At 46.3% G+C, this 17,080-nt stretch overlaps 1 long non-coding RNA gene across 1 annotated transcript in view; it reads left to right on the top strand.

Moving 5' to 3' along the window:
- The first annotated feature begins 11,422 nt into the window (after nt 1-11,422).
- The window catches only part of LOC122456312, a 77,764-nt gene continuing 72,106 nt past the window's right edge, over nt 11,423-17,080 (top strand). The window contains exon 1 of the long non-coding RNA XR_006275164.1: nt 11,423-11,597. This is a non-coding gene — a long non-coding RNA (uncharacterized LOC122456312). The remainder of the gene's footprint in view (nt 11,598-17,080) is intronic.

Here is a 17,080-nt window from a genome sequence, read left to right as displayed (position 1 = left end):
CATAGAAATTAATATTTTGAATAAATGGAATAGGTGGGACTGAAGTATCACCTGACATAAATTGGCTTACCTCTGTTGACTTCATCTGGCTCAAGGTCTTTAGTGAAACTGAAGTCACTAAAAAGTATGGCTACACTCGGGAGTTTGCTATCTGGCTACATATTACAAACAAACAGGGCACTTTTATGTTAAAAACCCTTTTATTGCTATGTGCTCCTTTTTAACATTTCATTATTTGAAATTTGACTCCCAGATGTCCCTAGTCTGTATAGTTTGAAGATGTCCAAATGAATAGCATTTTAAAGTAATTGATTAATTATACATGTAGTTTATACTGTGCATTACAAATGAAATAAAAACAAAATATGCTATAGGAATATAGCCAAATGGTGGAAAATACCTTTGGACTAAAACATATTCTTTATAGAGAAATTTTACCAACTAAAGTGATAGAGTGTGAGTATAAACGTGCCGCAAATTTGCAGATGTGGGGTCTATTCTTAGCTCTGACTCAATCTGGCCAGTTCTCATGCCTGTAGTTTTGTAAGAGCAATCCTTTGCAGAAACAGTTAAGACTCATAGATGGCTAAGAATTGGATTAAATGTCCATGTGACTTTACTGTGCCAATGGGAGTCATGGATCAGTGTTCACATCACACTCCCTGTCAGTACCTGGCCTGGGCCAGGGAAGCTAATGATGGAACCAGCGGACCAAATTGGGTGATGAATCCTGGTCTCATGCCACCTGGTCTTGTTGCCACCTGGTCTTGTTGCACATATGCTAAGAAGAAGACTGTGGCAACAATAATTGTGAGCTTGTCTGATTGGTACATTAGACCTGACTACATGGTTGTAAATTTTAATGGGCACCATCATGTTGCAAACCAACAGGCCCATGTAGACCCTGCTGGTGCGCACTAAATGTTCCCTAGTGCACATTAATGTAGTTCTGTTTGAAATGGGACTACGGTAACACTAGGAAATTTTTAGTGCATGCCAGCAGGATCCCCGGGAGCCAATTAAAGCATAATGTGCTAGTGCGCACCAGAATTCACATCCATTTAGTGTGGACTAATGCACTGTGTAGACAAGCGCAAAGAGTGTAAAATTGTGCTCACAATTTACAGGTGGAAACACAGAGGTCAGCTCTTAAAAAAAAAAAAGTAGTACTACAGCAAAAATAAAACAGAAAATCCTAGTTCTCAATAATATATTTTTGTTGCTGATAACTTTTTATTATTATTTATTCAGTGAGTGGCAGCTGTGTTCTTGGAGGAAAGAGATGAGGTGGAATTCCCTGGCCATGCCCCATCAGAGTCAATGAGAGTTTTGCCATTGACGTCAATAGGGCCAAGATTTCAGCCATGCTCTCTACTCTGATTAAAACCTGTGATTGAATCCTGTGTATAACTAAACAATTCTCTCTTATTCTGAATTTTAATGATATGTAACACAGTAATGTGTCCTGCCACTTTAGCTGCAAATGTAAACTGAATGATACTACCATGCGAAGATTGCCTAAATACCTTACCTCTATTTGTAGTGTCAAGTGACTGTGTCAACTCTTCAGAGCTATTTAGTGATAGGTCCATCCATCTTTTCTGTAGTATTTACCAGTTCTGTTAATGCAAGATTGCTGCTTAGCTACTGTTTCCCCTTCTATCCTCAAGGGAAAAGTCTTGAGGCAAGCCCACTCTGCTGATGCTTGGAGGTCCTGAAGCTGACCTCCCAGCAATGAGTCAGTCGCTTGCAGTTTCTGGCTGCAGCAGGAAGTTGGAATACTAGTGAGCCAGAATATGAAGAATATATACTTCGTGTCTATTCTCTTTGATATATTTTTTGAAGGCTTCCCTTTTCTGGAAAAGAATATATGATGCAATTTTTCAAAAAAGCTCACTCAAAAGTTCCTGCAACTGAAATTTTTAAAAATAACTTTATTTTCAAGGGAGAACATAAAAGGAAGTTTAAAACTTTGCATTAAACAGCAGTCCTTTCACGATTAAGAAAGATGGTAATGAAAAGTAACACAGAAATGTAAAATATTTCAGCAGAGTATCCCACAACTTCACAAATCTCCTGTATTTAAAGCAAAAGCTGGAATTGCAAACTGACACACCATTTTTAATTCATTGTGTACTGTACGTCTGTCTTAGCTGTCTCTCAAGTTACAGTCCACATGATGATAATTAATATTCATGCACATCAATTAAGAATTAGTTTCACTCTTTATTCTCATTATTTTAATAGTGTCTATATTTTTGTTTTTCTAAATTAGGCCTTACAATCTTACCTTAATTTTCATTGTGTAACGTCTTTTGTTTCTATTTGACAGTATTGGCAAAAATATAAAAAGACAAGCAAATGTGTAAAAGTGTTCTCATGATTATGTAAATACTTATTTAGATATTTGTAACACTATTTATTTACAAGATCATAACTTAGGTAACTATAGGCATTATTTATAATGTTTTGGATTTAGTGCTGCCTTAGACCTCTGTTCAGCACACATTAAGTATACTCACATGCTTTAAGTTAGGCATGTGCTAAAGTGACTTGCTAAATCAGGGCTTTGTTGATGCAGAATTGCTACCCCCTTGGCCCACAGGAATCCTGCTGATCAGTAGGTGGGGGAAAATGTTTTGCAGCACACTTTGTAGTTCTTCTGTAACAAATTGTGATGTCAGATAGTGCTTGATATTCCCCTTAAACCAAAGACCACATCTCATGGGACAAGAGGGGAGGTCCTTTCATGGATCAGTAACTGGTTAAAAGATAGGAAACAAAGGGTAGGAATAAATGGTCAGTTTTCAGAATGGAGAGAGGTAAATAATGGGGTCCCCCAGAGGTCCGTACTGGGACCAGTATTGTTCAGCATATTTCTAAATGATCTGGGAAAAGGGTTATATAGTGAGGTGGCAAAATTTGCAGAGGATACAAAACTACTCAAGATAGTTAAGTCCAAAGCTGGCTGCAAAGAGTTACAAAGGGATCTCACAAAACTGGCTGACTGGTCAACAAAATGGCAGATGAAATTCAATGTTGATAAATGTAAAGTAATGCACATTGGAAAACATAATCCCAGCTATACATATAAACTGATGGGGTCTAAATTAGCTGTTACTACTTAAGAAAGAGATCTTGAAGTCATTGTGGATCGTTCTCTGAAAATATCCACTCAATGTGCAGCAGCTGTCAGAATGTTGGGAACCATTAGAATAAGGCAAAAAATATATTGCCTCTATATATATCTATGGTAGGCTTACATGTTGAACACTGCGAGCACTTGTGGTTGCCCCATTTCAAAAAAGATATAGTGAAATTGGAAAAGGTACAGAAAAGGGCAACTAAAATGATTAGAGGTATGGAACAGCTTCTGTATGAGGAGAGATTAATAAGATGGGGACTTTTCAGCTTGGAAAAGAGACGACTAAAGAGGGGATATGATAGTGGTCTATAAAATCATGATTGGTGTGGAGAAAGTAAATAAGGAAGTGTTATTTACTCCTTCTCATAACATAAGAACTAGGGGTCACCAAATTAAATTAATAGGCAGCAGGTTTAAAACAAACAAAATGAAGCTTTCAGAGTAGCAGCCATGTTTGTCTGTATTCGCAAAAAGAAAAGGAGTACTTGTGGCACCTTAGAGACTAACAAATTTATTTGAACATAAGCTTTCATGGTGTTAGCTGTAGCTCACGAAAGCTTATGCTCAAATAAATTTGTTAAACAAAATGAAGTATTTCTTCACACAATGTACAGTCAACCTGTGGAACTGTTTGCCAGAGGATGTTGTGAAGGCCAAAGACTATAACAGGGTTCAGAAAAGAACTAGATAAATTCCTGAAGGGTAGTGTCATCAATGGCTGTAAACCAGGATGGGCAGGGATGCAAAACCATGCTCTGAAGTGTCCCTTGCCTCTGTTTGCTAGAAGCTGGGAATAGGTGGCAGGCAGTGGATTATTTGATGATTACCTGTTCTGTTCATTCCCTCTGAAGCAGCTGGCATTGGCCACTGTCAGAAGACAGAATACTGGGCTAGGTGGACCTTTGGCCTGACCCTATATGGTAGTTCTTATGTTCACTGGGGACATGGGGCCTGATCCAAAGATTGTTGAAGTCAATGAGAGTCTTTCCACTAGTTTTCTTGAGCTTTGGATCAGGTCCCAGGTGTACAAAGCAACATGTTTATCATCAATCCCTCTTAGTTTTCTCTTAAACTATGGAAAGATTCCGGATGACTTTTGCTGAGAAAGGAGAGATCAAGAGGGTTCCAATCTCTCTCCTCTACCCTTTTGTGTACCAGCCCATCAGAGGATAGAATTGAACCCATTTATATCTGTAATATTCTGAGAGAGTTCAAGAAAGATTGTTGGAAGAAGCTCTTTGTGGTATGGCCCACTGCACTACATCAGTCAGTGTTGCAAAAGTATTACACTGTTGTCCGGCTATACCAAAAGAAGGACAGGAGACATTTGATATGGCTTTAATCAGGCTGCAAATTTGATTAGATGTCTGGGACTACCCAGCAGATAAAAGCGTCAGTGGAGGTAACTCCATGTTCATTCAATATCCACCCACGGGGCTTCCGCCAGTCCCCCTCTTTTTCCATCAGTCCCCCAGCCAGTACATTGCTCTGATTTTAGCATCCCCCCCTCTCAAATGAGGGTCAAGTTGGGCTATAAGAAAAGGGGGTGGGTTCCCTACCTTACCAATCATAGGAGCCCCCAAAACCCCCCCACCCCCATTCTGATCCTTTAACAAACACTCCTTTAAGTCCTTTACCAAGTCCATTATATATCTTGTCACTGTTTCCCTTCCATATGGAGTACCTGCACTGTACATCCACCCCATACTTACATAATAAGTTGCAAAATCAGAGCCTAACTTCCTTTCCTATCCATCATAAGAAACCCCCCCACTGAACCCACTGTTGAGAAGACACCCCCCCCACCACTCCACTGTGGCCAATCTGGTGGTGAGGGAAAAATTCCTTGCCAGCCCTCCTAGAAAGGAGTGGCTTGCACAATGCCCACAGCAGGTCCTGACGAAACCTGGTAATCTGCCACCTCAGGGGGAGGGAGGGTGGGTGCTGCTTCACCTGGTCTGGGGAAGAAGGGCTTTTCCTGCCAGGCTTGCTCCTTTTCAACTCTGCAGTCCTCTGGTCCCTGGGATGAGTCCGCTTTGCCATGCTTCGCCACTCCCCCTTTTGCAGCAGCTTCTGAGCCTCTTCCTTCACCCCCCCCGCGTAAAGTGCTATTACTTTACTTTGCTCCCCTAGCAAGTCAGACAATGTCTTGCCTCACTCAGCTAAAAGGTGTGTGCAGTCATTATTAGAAATAAGTATATGCAAAAATATTTAGAAAAATTTCATGTATTATCAATATTCAAATCTTCAGAATTTTTTAAATGGTTTTACTATTGTGTTTTAAATGGTAACATGCTAATCTCATTATTGTGAGTAATACTGAAAATGAAAATTCTCAAATAGAGGATAGTTTCTGTGTGTTGTTTAAAATATTGTAAACAATCCTCTGAAAGTGTCTTATCATCATGGAAAGAAAAGGAGTACTTGTGGCACCTTAGAGACTAACAAATTTATTTGAGCATAAGCTTTCATGAGCTACAGCTCACTTCATCGAATGCATTCAGTGGAAAATACAGTGGGGAGATTTATACACAGCGAACATGAAACAATGGGTTTTATCATACACACTGTAAGGAGAGTGATCACTTAAGATGAGCTATTACCAGCAAGGGGGGGGGGCGACGGGGAATAAGAAAACCTTTTGTAGTAATAATCAAGGTGGGCCATTTCCAGCAGTTGACAAGAACGTATGAGGAACAGTGGGGGTGGGGGAGGGGGAATAACATGGGGAAATAATTTTACTTTGTGTAATGACTCATCCACTTCTAGTCTCTATTCAATCCTAAGTTAATTGTATCCAGTTTGCAAATTAATTCCAATTCAGCAGTCTCTCGTTGGAGTCTGGTTTTGAAGTGTTCTCCGACTGGTTTTTGAATGTTATAATTCTTGACGTCTGATTTGTGTCCATTTATTCTTTTACGTAGAGACTGTCCAGTTTTACCAATGTACATGGCAGAGGGGCATTGCTGGCACATGATGGCATATATCACATTGGTAGATGTGCAGGTGAACGAGCCTCTGATAGTGTGGCTGATGTGATTAGGCCCTATGATGGTGTCCCCTGAATAGATATGTGGACAGAGTTGGCAATGGGCTTTGTTGCAAGGATAGGTTCCTGGGTTAGTGGTTCTGGTTTGTGGTTGCTGGTGAGTATTTGCTTCAGGTTGGGGGGCTGTCTGTAAGCAAGGACTGGCCTGTTTCCCAAGATCTGTGAGAGTGATGGGTCGTCCTTCAGGATAGGTTGTAGATCCTTGATGATGCGTTGGAGAGGTTTTAGTTGGGGGCTGAAGGCAAATACAGACTAACACGGCTGGTATTCTGAAACCTGTTATCATGGAGTTTCAGAAGCATAAAACAATATTCCCCTGGAGAGAGAACCAAATTTTTGTCTTCAAACATTTTGTCTTCAGCCCAGAAATATTAGTTTTCTTATCTTTTTACCCCCACTAGAAATTAAAGCAATTCTTTTGACATTCAATGACAATATATCAGAGAAACTTGTAGCACTGATTTGTTTACAGTTAAATTTTGGAGTGTGCAGAGATATCATCTTTTTTTTTTATCCTTTCCAGGAGAATGCAGAACAAGACTGACATACAGCAGGGATTAAGAGGCGTAGTGGAAAAACAGAAAACTGGGATTAAGATCAACAAAACACGAGGCTAGATCACCTTTTTCTCTTTCTAGGTTTTTTTTTAGCCTTATGTCATTGTCTTTTTTTGTAAATGGTATTTAATAGTGTGATGAATGGGGTATATAATTTGATATGTATTTTCTATTCAAGACATTTTGTGACAGTTAATTTAAAAAAGCAAGTACTATAATTGCCAAAAAGATGTTCGAATTATTTGTGTTATTATTTTGTATTATTATTCTAATTAGTCACTTGCCTGTTGCAAGAATGATCAAAGCAATTCTGGGTCCCTCTGTTCAAACATTGGATTGGGAACCCAATTTTACAAACTGCAAAAGTGCATGTGCAATCTTCTTTTCTCCCATCCTATTCCTCAAACACCTGTACCATGCCACCGGATTGCCAGAGGTATATTGGGGTGGGGGTGGAGTGGGGAGATAGTTAGTTTTACAACAAAATGGGCAGTGCAGAATATGTGTTGAGAGAGTAGGCTAGTGTGCCTGTTTGTGGGTGGAGTTAGAGATAATTACAGAAACTTGTAAAATGGCTATAAAGTATATAGAAGAATCTATGTTAAAATAGAGTCTTTAACTAATCTCTTGGTTTTTGCACTCTAAAATTTCCATAATAACTTTTTTAGAAAACTTTTCAAAATTGCTTCTGGGAGAAATCTAAGCTTGACAGATTTCAGCCCCATTGGGAATTTTTCAAGGAAATTTGTAATCTAACCTTGTAATCCATTTTACCTGAAACATTGCTAATTCAGGTATACACTATAGTAACCATGGCATTATCATCTCTTTTCAGCAAAGCATTTAAGCACATGCTTCAATCCCTCTGAAATCAAACCATTGATCCTACAAGCTTCTCTGCGTGGATACATTCCTATGCTTCTGTGCTGAAGCCCCTGAGACCATGGATGGGCACAGGGATCCATCTATAGAGAAGCTTGCAGAATCAGAGCCTTGATATGTTCAAAATGCTATGCAAACACTAACTAGCTAATCTGTACCACAACACTCAAGATCAGGAAGTATTACTGTCCTGTTTTTCTAGATTGGGGAAACTGAGGCAGAGAACGAAAGTGACTATCCAAAGGCCACTCAGAGAGTCCCTTGCACAATTGGGATTAAATTCCATTAATTCCTTTCTCCTGATCCTATGCTTATTTATCAAAATAAATTGTAATTTATTTGGAAAAGTTTTTTGTTTTCAGTCTCTAAACAAGATGCCAATTGAATTGTGCAGAAATATTTTCACATGTGCCCATGGTCTAACATCTCTTGAGGTATATGCAGTGGTGAGCTGGAGCCGGTTCTCACCGGTTCGCGCGAACTGGTTGTTAAATTTTGAACCAGTTTTAGAACCGATTGTTAACCTGCTTCCCTGCAGGGGACGCTGAGGCTTTGATGGGCTCCGGCCGGGAAGTGATGCAATTCCTCCTCCAGCCACCAGGGGCGCTGCGCTGCAGAGCCATGTGGGCTGCTGCCTGGCCCTGGGCACGAGCCCAGGTGCTGCTGCTGCTCCTCTGGCCCTGGGGCTCCCGATGCTGCCTGGGGGGTCCCCGGCTGCTCTGCTGGGCCTGGGCTGCGTCCTGCTGCTCTCCCCGTGAGTACCTACCACCCTGCCCGCAGCCAGCCCCTTCCTCCAGCCACGCCCTGCCGTGCCTCCAGCCAGCCCCTTCCTCCAGCCACGCCCTGCCCTGCCTCCAGCCAGCCCCTTCCTCCAGCCACGCCCTGCCCTGCCTCCAGCCACCGCCGCACTCCCCGCCTCCAGCCAGCCCCTGCCTCTAGCCACGCCCTGCCCTGCCTCCAGCCACCGCCGCACTCCCCGCCTCCAGCCAGCCCCTGCCTCTAGCCACGCCCTGCCCTGCCTCCAGCCACCGCCGCACTCCCCGCCTCCAGCCAGCCCCTGCCTCTAGCCACACCCTGCCCTGCCTTCAGCCACTGCCGCACTTCCCGCCTCCAGCCAGCCCCTGCCTCTAGCAACGCCCTGCCCTGCCTCCAGCCACCGCCGCACTCCCCGCCTCCAGCCAGGCCCTGCCTCTAGCCACGCCCTGCCCTGCCTTCAGCCACTGCCACACCCCCTGCCTGCAACCAGCCCTGCCTCTAGCCACGCCCTGCCCTGCCCTGCCTCCAGCCACGCCCTGCCCTGCCCTGCCTCCAGCCACCACTGCACCCCCTGCCTGCAGCCAGTCCCCCCTCCAGCCACCCCCTGCCCGCAGCCAGCCCTGCCTCCAGCCAGCCCCTGCCCTGCCTCCAGCCACCCCCGCACCACCTGCCCTGCCCGCAGCCAGCCCCTTCCTCCAGCCACGCCCTGCCCTGCCTCCAGCCACCGCCGCACCCCCCGCCTGCAGCCAGCCCTGCCTCCAGCCAGCCCCTGCCCTGCCTCCAGCCACCCCCGCACCACCTGCCCTGCCCGCAGCCAGCCCCTTCCTCCAGCCACGCCCTGCCCTGCCTCCAGCCACCGCCGCACCCCCCGCCTGCAGCCAGCCCCTGCCTCTAGCCACGCCCTGCCCTGCCGCCAGCCATGCCCTGCCCTGCCTCCAGCCACTGCCGCACCCCCTGCCTGCAGCCAGTCCCCCCTCCAGCCACCCCCTGCCCGCAGCCAGCCTCTGCCTCCAGCCACCCCCTGCCCTGCCTCCAGCCACCGCCACACCCCCGCCTCCAGCCACCCCCTGCCCTGCCTCCAGCCAGCCCCTGCCTCTAGCCACCCCCGCACCTCCTGCCCGCACCCAGCCCCTGTGTCCAGCCACCCCCACACCCCCTGTCTGCAGCCAGTCCCTGTCTCCAGTCACCCCCTACCCTGCCCGCAGCCAGCCCGTCTCCAGCCACCCCTGCACCACGCACCCCCTGCCCTGCTCGCAGCCAGGCTGTCTCTAGCCACCGCCACACCCCCGCCTCCAGCCACCCCTGCCCTGCCCGCAGCCAGCCCTGGCCTCCAGCCACCCCCTGCCCTGCCTCCAGCCAGCCCCTGCCTCTAGCCACCCCCGCACCTCCTGCCCGCACCCAGCCCGTCTCCAGCCACCCCCGCACCCCCTGCCTGCAGCCAGCCCCTGCCTCCAGCCACCCCCGCACCTCCTGCCCGCAGCCAGCCCTGCCGCACCCCCTGCCTGCAGCCACCCTCCATCTCCAGGCACCCCTGCCCTGCCTCCAGCCATCCCCCACCCCCTTCCTTCAGCCAGCCCTTGCCACATCCCCTGCCCTGCCCACAGCCAGCCCCTGTCTCCAGCCATCCCTGCCGCACCCCCTGCTCTGCCTGCAGCCAGCCCCTGCCGCACCCCTGGCACCTACTGCTCTCACCAGCCCCTGTGTCCAGCCACCCCCGCACCCCCTGTCTGCAGCCAGTCCCTGTCTCCAGCCACCCCCTACTCTGCCCGTCTCCAGCCACCCCTGCACCACGCACCCCCTGCCCTGCCCGCAGCCAGGCTGTCTCTAGCCACCCCCGTACCCCCTGCCTGTAGCCAGCCCCTGCCGCACACACCCTCTGCCCTGCCCGCAGCCAGCCAGTCCGACTCCAGCCACCCCCGCACTCCCTGCCTGCAGCCAGCCCCTGCCGCACACACCCCCTGCCCTGCCCGCAGCCAGTCCGTCTCCAGCCACCCCCTCACCCCCTGCCCTGCTCGCATTCAGCCCCTGCCACACGCACCCCCCTGCCTACAGCCAGCCCCTGCCGCACCCCCTGCCCTGTATCCAGCCAACCCCTGCCGCATGCACCCCTTGCCCTACCCGCAGCCTGCCCCTGTCTCCAGCCAGCCCCACACCCTCTTGTCTCCAGCCAGCCCCGCACCCTCCTGTCTCCAGCCAGCTCCGCACCCCCTGCCCTGCCAGCTGCCAGCCCTGCACCCCCTGCCTCCAGCTAGCCCTGCCCCACGACCCTGTCTGCAGCTGGTCCACTGGTGCCCTGCAGTTCCCAGGGCAGTAACCTTGCTCACCTCCTTCAATGAGGGGGCAGGGAGCAGCTGGGACCCACACATGTGCACACCCTAGGGTGACCGGACAGCAAGTGTGAAAAATCAGGACAGGGGTTGGGAGGTAATAGGAGCCTATATAAGAAAAAGACCCCAAAATCGCGACTGTCTCTGTAAAATCGGGACATCTGGTCACCCTAGCACACCCCCAGGGAGTGGCGAGGACCCACACATGTGAAACAGAGTTCATCTCTAGTTCAGGCCCATCTTTTTAAAAAAGAACTTCAGGCAGGGTTAACATACATCCGTATTTTCCCAGACAGGTCAGGCTTTTTGGTTCTTAAATCGCCATCCGGGAGGAATTTTTAAATTTTAAAAATTCCTCCTGGGAAAATACAGACATATGCTAACCCTGTTGGTACAAAACATACATACTGGGGCACATCCCTTAAATCAGAACTTTTTATAGGGAACCGGTTGTTAAGATTTTGGCAGCTCATCACTGGGTATATGTGCAGTATCTGTTAAATGGAAATTGTGTGGGCATCAAGGGGAGAAAAGATCTGTCATTCTGTTTTAAAAATAGAATTATTGTGTCACTGTAGTGGGGTGGCTACCCTGCTCCTAAAATAGAAGGAGTTAAAAGCAGCCCTGCAGAGGGCTGTGGCTGGGGATGGCTGATTGGGGAAGCAGTTGCAGCAGGGCCATGCCCCAATCAGGCCCCAGCTGGCCTATATAAAAAGGCTGTGAGCCAGAGGCCCAAGGAGTCTCTCTCCAGGCTGGGAGAGAATAGGGCCTGGCTCCCTGCCTGACAGGGCTGGTGCCGTGCCGGGGAAGCAGCAGACTGAGCGGGGTGCTCCAGGTTGGCAACTCCCTAGGCTGTAGGGCCTGGTCCAACGCCCATAGAGGTACTGGAAGGCAACAGGTCCGAACTCCCTTGCCTATGATGAGTGGCCTTTACACTGAAGTCTGCCCCAGGGAGCAGGGGCTTGGTGATAACTGGCAGTAGCCCAGACTGAGGCAAGGTAGGGATAGTGGGTTGTGGGGTCCCCCAGGAAGGGGAGCCCAGAGGCAGAGTGTGGGGGTGCTGCCAGGGGGCAGAACCCAGAGAAAGGGGCACTAGGGTCTGTGTGGGACATGGGGGGCCAGAGCTATGCAGATCACGGCCTGCAGAGGGCGCTCCACGCTGGAAAGAGCTAATTCCCCAAAGACCAGCAGGAGGTGCTGCAGGGGTGAGTCCGCTCCTTTACAGTCACCTAATTTGTTGTTTTTCTTTTTTATTACACAAGAAAAAGAAAGATTGTTATATTAACCTTTGTCACAGATCTTCTTTTATTACAATAATTTATGTATTCAGAGCATTAACAGCAGAATGTCATCTAGCTCTCCTTCAATTTACAGACATCTGGATTTCCCTTTGTTGGGACCACAGTGGTAGATAACAAGGCAGTGCTCTTAAGAAATAAGAGTGAACACTGTCATTCACAGCTTGTTACAGCCCAGAGAAACTCTAAACCATTATCTTTGGCAAGCCAATGGACTCTTAAACTAAAGCTCTGTTTTTATCCAAATGATCCTCACTGATGAAATACATGGGGAAGAATATTATATTCATCTTAAAAATTGTTCTGATCCCACAATATTCAAATTACTTTAGATGGTGGTTAAAACTAAATGTGAATCCTTGTGCAATTTTAATTCAAAGATGTCAATACTGCAATTTGCAGTGATTATGGTTAAGGGCTGTCAGATTTGTCTCTTGCTATAAAGTAGGATATAATTTATATTTTGGGACTATTTGAAACATGTAGGGCTATTGGATTAAAATAAAATACATTTTGACCTGTTAGTCAATTGTAATGAGAACCTTGCATTTTGCAAGTGCCTTTAATCCAAAAGGCTCTCAGTACTTACAAACTCACTGATTGTAAAAACAATATTTATTATCCTGGAAACACTTTGCTCATCACTGAAGTGCCGCCATCTCTGGCTTGAAAAACAACAAATTGCAAACATCTCACAACAACAGTACACAATAGCTTAGGGATTGGAAGTGAAGAACATTCTTATCCAAAAAGAAATAAAATGGGAATTTTGACCAGTAGAATGTAATTATGTTGGCTCCTGGAAGACACAAAAACTACCGAAGCATTTTTAATGACCACAAATAGTGTTATGATTTTTCCAGGTGATAGTCTACAGCTGAGTGATCCTACCTCCATGCTGAGTAATTTGTTCAATACTGCAGCCTACCAATTCACTAGCCATACTTCTTGCAGCATCTAACTATTGTCTAAAGGTCTTCCCTACTCCTTATGAAATTTGATAAGATGATATATTATCAGTGGTGAGACATAACATAAAAATCCAGAATTATGGAACCTCAAATAGGCAGGGTAACAAGATTGACTTTGGCCTTGGGTTCGAATTCTATGAACAGAGTGGGTTGGAATGTTCTTTCCCCCCTCAGTCATAGAGGATTATGACTTCTGAAGAAAGGAGAGAAGGAAACCATGGTGGCCATATTAGTAGTCCTAGCATCTGACAAGGCATGATGGGAAATAACTGGTAGTTATCAACATTACCTTTCCACAAGATGGAAGATAGATCTGGAGGAAAACAGGGTGTTCCAATGGTCTCTCCTGAAAGGTGCGGGCAGCTGCTGGAAAGTAATCCCTTGCTTTTTCTTTGTAATGATCTTTGTCTTGCTATCTTTATGGCAGGATGTAATAGAGACTAGGCCGGGGAACTTTCTGTTCACTGACCCCACAGATGTGCCTTTTGTTTGAACAGCAACAGAGTTTATTAATGAACAAACAAGATATAAATACAGCCAGATCTGAAAATGTCTTATTTGGAATCAGAATATTAATGTAGGTTTGGATGCATGGTTCAGTTTTCCTCTAAAATATAAAACATGTTTCAAGAGCCTTCCTATAGAGAAATCTCTGCTGAGGTCCTCCAAACTTTTTTGTTTGTTTTTGTTTTGTTAAACAACAATTGAAAAAGTTCCTTGGAGGCTTTACATTTATGAAGCGTTCATTTACAGAGACAGGCTTCCTGTGTGACTGGCAGTTATTTTGTTAGGGTCAATGCCTTTTCTTACTCAGGGCTTTCCACCGTTCAGCCATAAATTGAGGAAGGAAAATCTCTGGAGGCCTTTTGGTCCATTGTCCCATTGCCTGCACTTCCTTGAAGCTAGATGCCTAAATTTGCTTAGCACGTGAAGGAAGGGGCAGCATTAGTTTTCCTGGAATTTTCTGATGGGAAAAACACCCAATGTTCCTGGTCCTAGTGCAACTGGTTATGGTGTGTGCTTGCTGAGGGAATTCTTTCAAAAGAGCAACAGACAGCAGTTCCCTGGGTGGATTTCAACCCATGTTTGTGTTTGAAGGGGAAGGAGAGTGGAAGGGAGAAAGCCCCTTTCATGCTGAAGAGTTGCTTTATTACTACGAGATTAAAGAATAAATGACTTTTTCCCCTTTATAGGGGCAATTTATTTACCCATAGTAGGGAAGGAAAGAGTAGCTTAGTGTCCCAAGTAAACACCAAACATGTAAAAGTCTGGCACAATGAGATGTGTAGAAGGAAGATTCTGGTCGATTAGCCACAGGCAGAGAATCAAAGCAAAAGTGAATGTCACTAAGATTCTGATCCGCATGCTTACAAATGTAAGTACACCAGACAAGTGGGTGGATAAAACACTTGCAATATAAGTGGGTTGTAGGACACAACGCAGGCTTGTTGGAGATCAATTTAAAGGCAAACAAATAGGAGACGCACAGGAAATGTCTCTCTGTACTAGGGGTGAGGGGCACACAGGTACTGCCTCTCTGTACCAGGATGGGGGGTGGGAGGAGCACACAGGGACTGTGTCTCTGTATCAGGTGGAGTGGGGGGCACACAGGGACTGTGTCTCTGTAGCAGGTAGGGGGCAGGGAGGGTGCACAGGAACTGTCTCCCCATACAGGGTGGAGATGCAAGGCAGGGGAGCCCCTTCTCCTGAGAGGGCACCTTTGCATGTGGAGCTAGTCAGCTGGTGTTGTTTGCCACAGGGCGCACTGTGCCAGCCCCAGTGCGGTTTTGCTCCTGTGAGATCCCCGGCAAGGCAGGGAGAGCGGGTCCCCTCATCATCATCAGCGTCTGGTGGGGCCAGGAGCCCCGCACCATCTTGGGGCTCCGAGTGGGAGGCCAGCCCAGCAAGGCGGCTAGAGGACGCTGGGGCTGGGGCCCAGCTCAGCCGGGGATGCCGAGCAGGAGTTGTTGGCATTGCGGCGGGGCAGGCTGGGGGTCAGTGTGCTGACAGAACTGTTGCTAGGGCATCCATGCTGCAGATAACAAATTAGGCATTTGTTATCTGACATCAAGGCTCATCCTTAGAACTAGGTCCTTCCTTCCTCCTTGCTGCCTCTTAAACAAAAACACATGAATGCAGCCTTTCTTCCTGCTGCTAAGTGAGAGGAGGTTAATATTGCAATAAACCAGTATTCCCTACAAACTGAAACTCTCATTTGTTAGTGGCTAGGTTAGGGGCCAGATTCTCCATTGCCCTGCACCTTGTGAATTCGTTTGCACTAATGCAAAGTGAATGTCCAACACTTTCCTTCTGATCTGGTAGTGTTTTCCCCTACTTTACACTCACATTGTACTGCTGTCAATGACCACATGATATGGGACCATGCTAAACGTGATTCAGTAGAATTGAGCTCTAGAATATCATTTAGCCCTAAGCAAGAGCTAGTTCATAGCTGCACTACTAGAATTCTTTGAGAGGTCAACAGGCATGTGGAAAAGGATTCAGTGGATATAGTGTACTTAGATTTTCAGAAAGCCTTTGACAAGATCCTTCACCAAAGACTCTTAAGCAAAGTAAGCTGTCATGGGATAAGAGGGAAGGTTCTCTCATGGATTGGTAACTGGTTAAAAGGTAGGAAACAACGGGTAGGAATAAATGGTCAATTTTCAGAATGGAGGGAGGTAAATAGTGGTTCCCCCAGGGGTCTGTAATAAGCCCAGTCCTATTCAACATGTTCATAAATGATCTGGAAAAAGGGGTAAACAGTGAGGTGGCAAAATTTGCAAATGATACAAAACTACTCAAGATAGTTAAGTCCACAGAAGACTGTGAAGAGCTACAAAAGTTTCTCTCAAAAATGTGTGACTGGGCAACAAGACAGCAGATGAAATTCAGTGTTGATAAATGCAAAGTAATGCCATTGGCAAACCTAATCCTAACTATAATACGATGGGGTCTAAATTATGTTACCACTCAAGAAATATCTCTTGGAGTCATTGTGGATAGTTCTCTAAAAACATCCTCTCAATGTTAAGTGGCAGTCAAAAAAGCAAACAGAATGTTGGGAATCGTTAAGAAAGGGATAGATAATAAGACACAAAATATCATATTGCCTCTATATGAATCCATGGTAGGCCTACATCTTGAATACTGTGTGCAGTTCTGGTTGCCCTTGCTCAAAAAAAATTTTTTTTCGGAGTTGGAAAAGATTTAAAAAGGGCAATAAAATGATTAGAGGTATGGAACAGCTTTTGTATGAGGAGAGATTAATAAGATGGGGACTTTTCAGCTTGGAAAAGAGATGAGTAAGGGGGGATATGATGGAGGTCTATAAAATCACGACTAGTGTGGAGAAAGTAAATAAGGAAGTGTTATTTACTCCTTCTCATAACATAAGAACTAGGGGTCACCAAATGAAATTAATAGGCAGCAGGTTTAAAACAAACAAAATGAAGTGTTTCTTCACACAATGCACAGTCAACTTGTGGAACTGTTTGCCAGAGGATGTTGTGAAGGTCAAGACCATAACAGGGTTAAAAAAGAACTGGATAAATTCATGGAAGATAGGTCTATCAATGGCTATTAGTCAGGATGGGCGGGGATGGTGTCCCTAGTCTCTGTTTGCTAGAAGCTGGGAATGGATCACTTGATGATTACCTGTTCTGTTCATTCCCTCTGGGGCACCTGGCATTGGCCACTGTCAGAAGACATGAAACTGGGCTAGATGGAACTTTGATCTGACCCACTATGGTCATTCTTATGTTTTAACTTCAGCGGGAGCTTAAGGAAAGAACTCTATAACTTTGAGTCACAAATTCTATCCTCTTCCCTTTGGCCCCAGAGGAAGGTCTTTACAGGCTGCAGCTTACTTCCCTTTGTGTACTGGCTCAACTATGCTGGAAGCCAGTATGGGGAAGAAGGGGGTTGGAGTCAAACAAAGCATTGCCCACTCCTGTCTATCCCTCTCCATGAACCTGTATGTGAGAGCTGATAGTGGCTCTATGGAGCCTGCTCTTTTCCCTGTGTCTAGTCTTTTGATCTGTGCAGGGTGTGGGACCTTAGGCCCCTTCCTCCCACTCCACTGCTTGATCACAT

The sequence above is a fragment of the Dermochelys coriacea genome, chromosome 12 (genome assembly GCF_009764565.3).
Source record: "Dermochelys coriacea isolate rDerCor1 chromosome 12, rDerCor1.pri.v4, whole genome shotgun sequence".
In the NCBI taxonomy this organism is placed as follows: Eukaryota; Metazoa; Chordata; order Testudines; family Dermochelyidae; genus Dermochelys; species Dermochelys coriacea.
The sequence above is the reverse complement of the archived record's forward strand: the minus strand, read 5'-3'. Positions and strand labels throughout refer to the sequence as shown.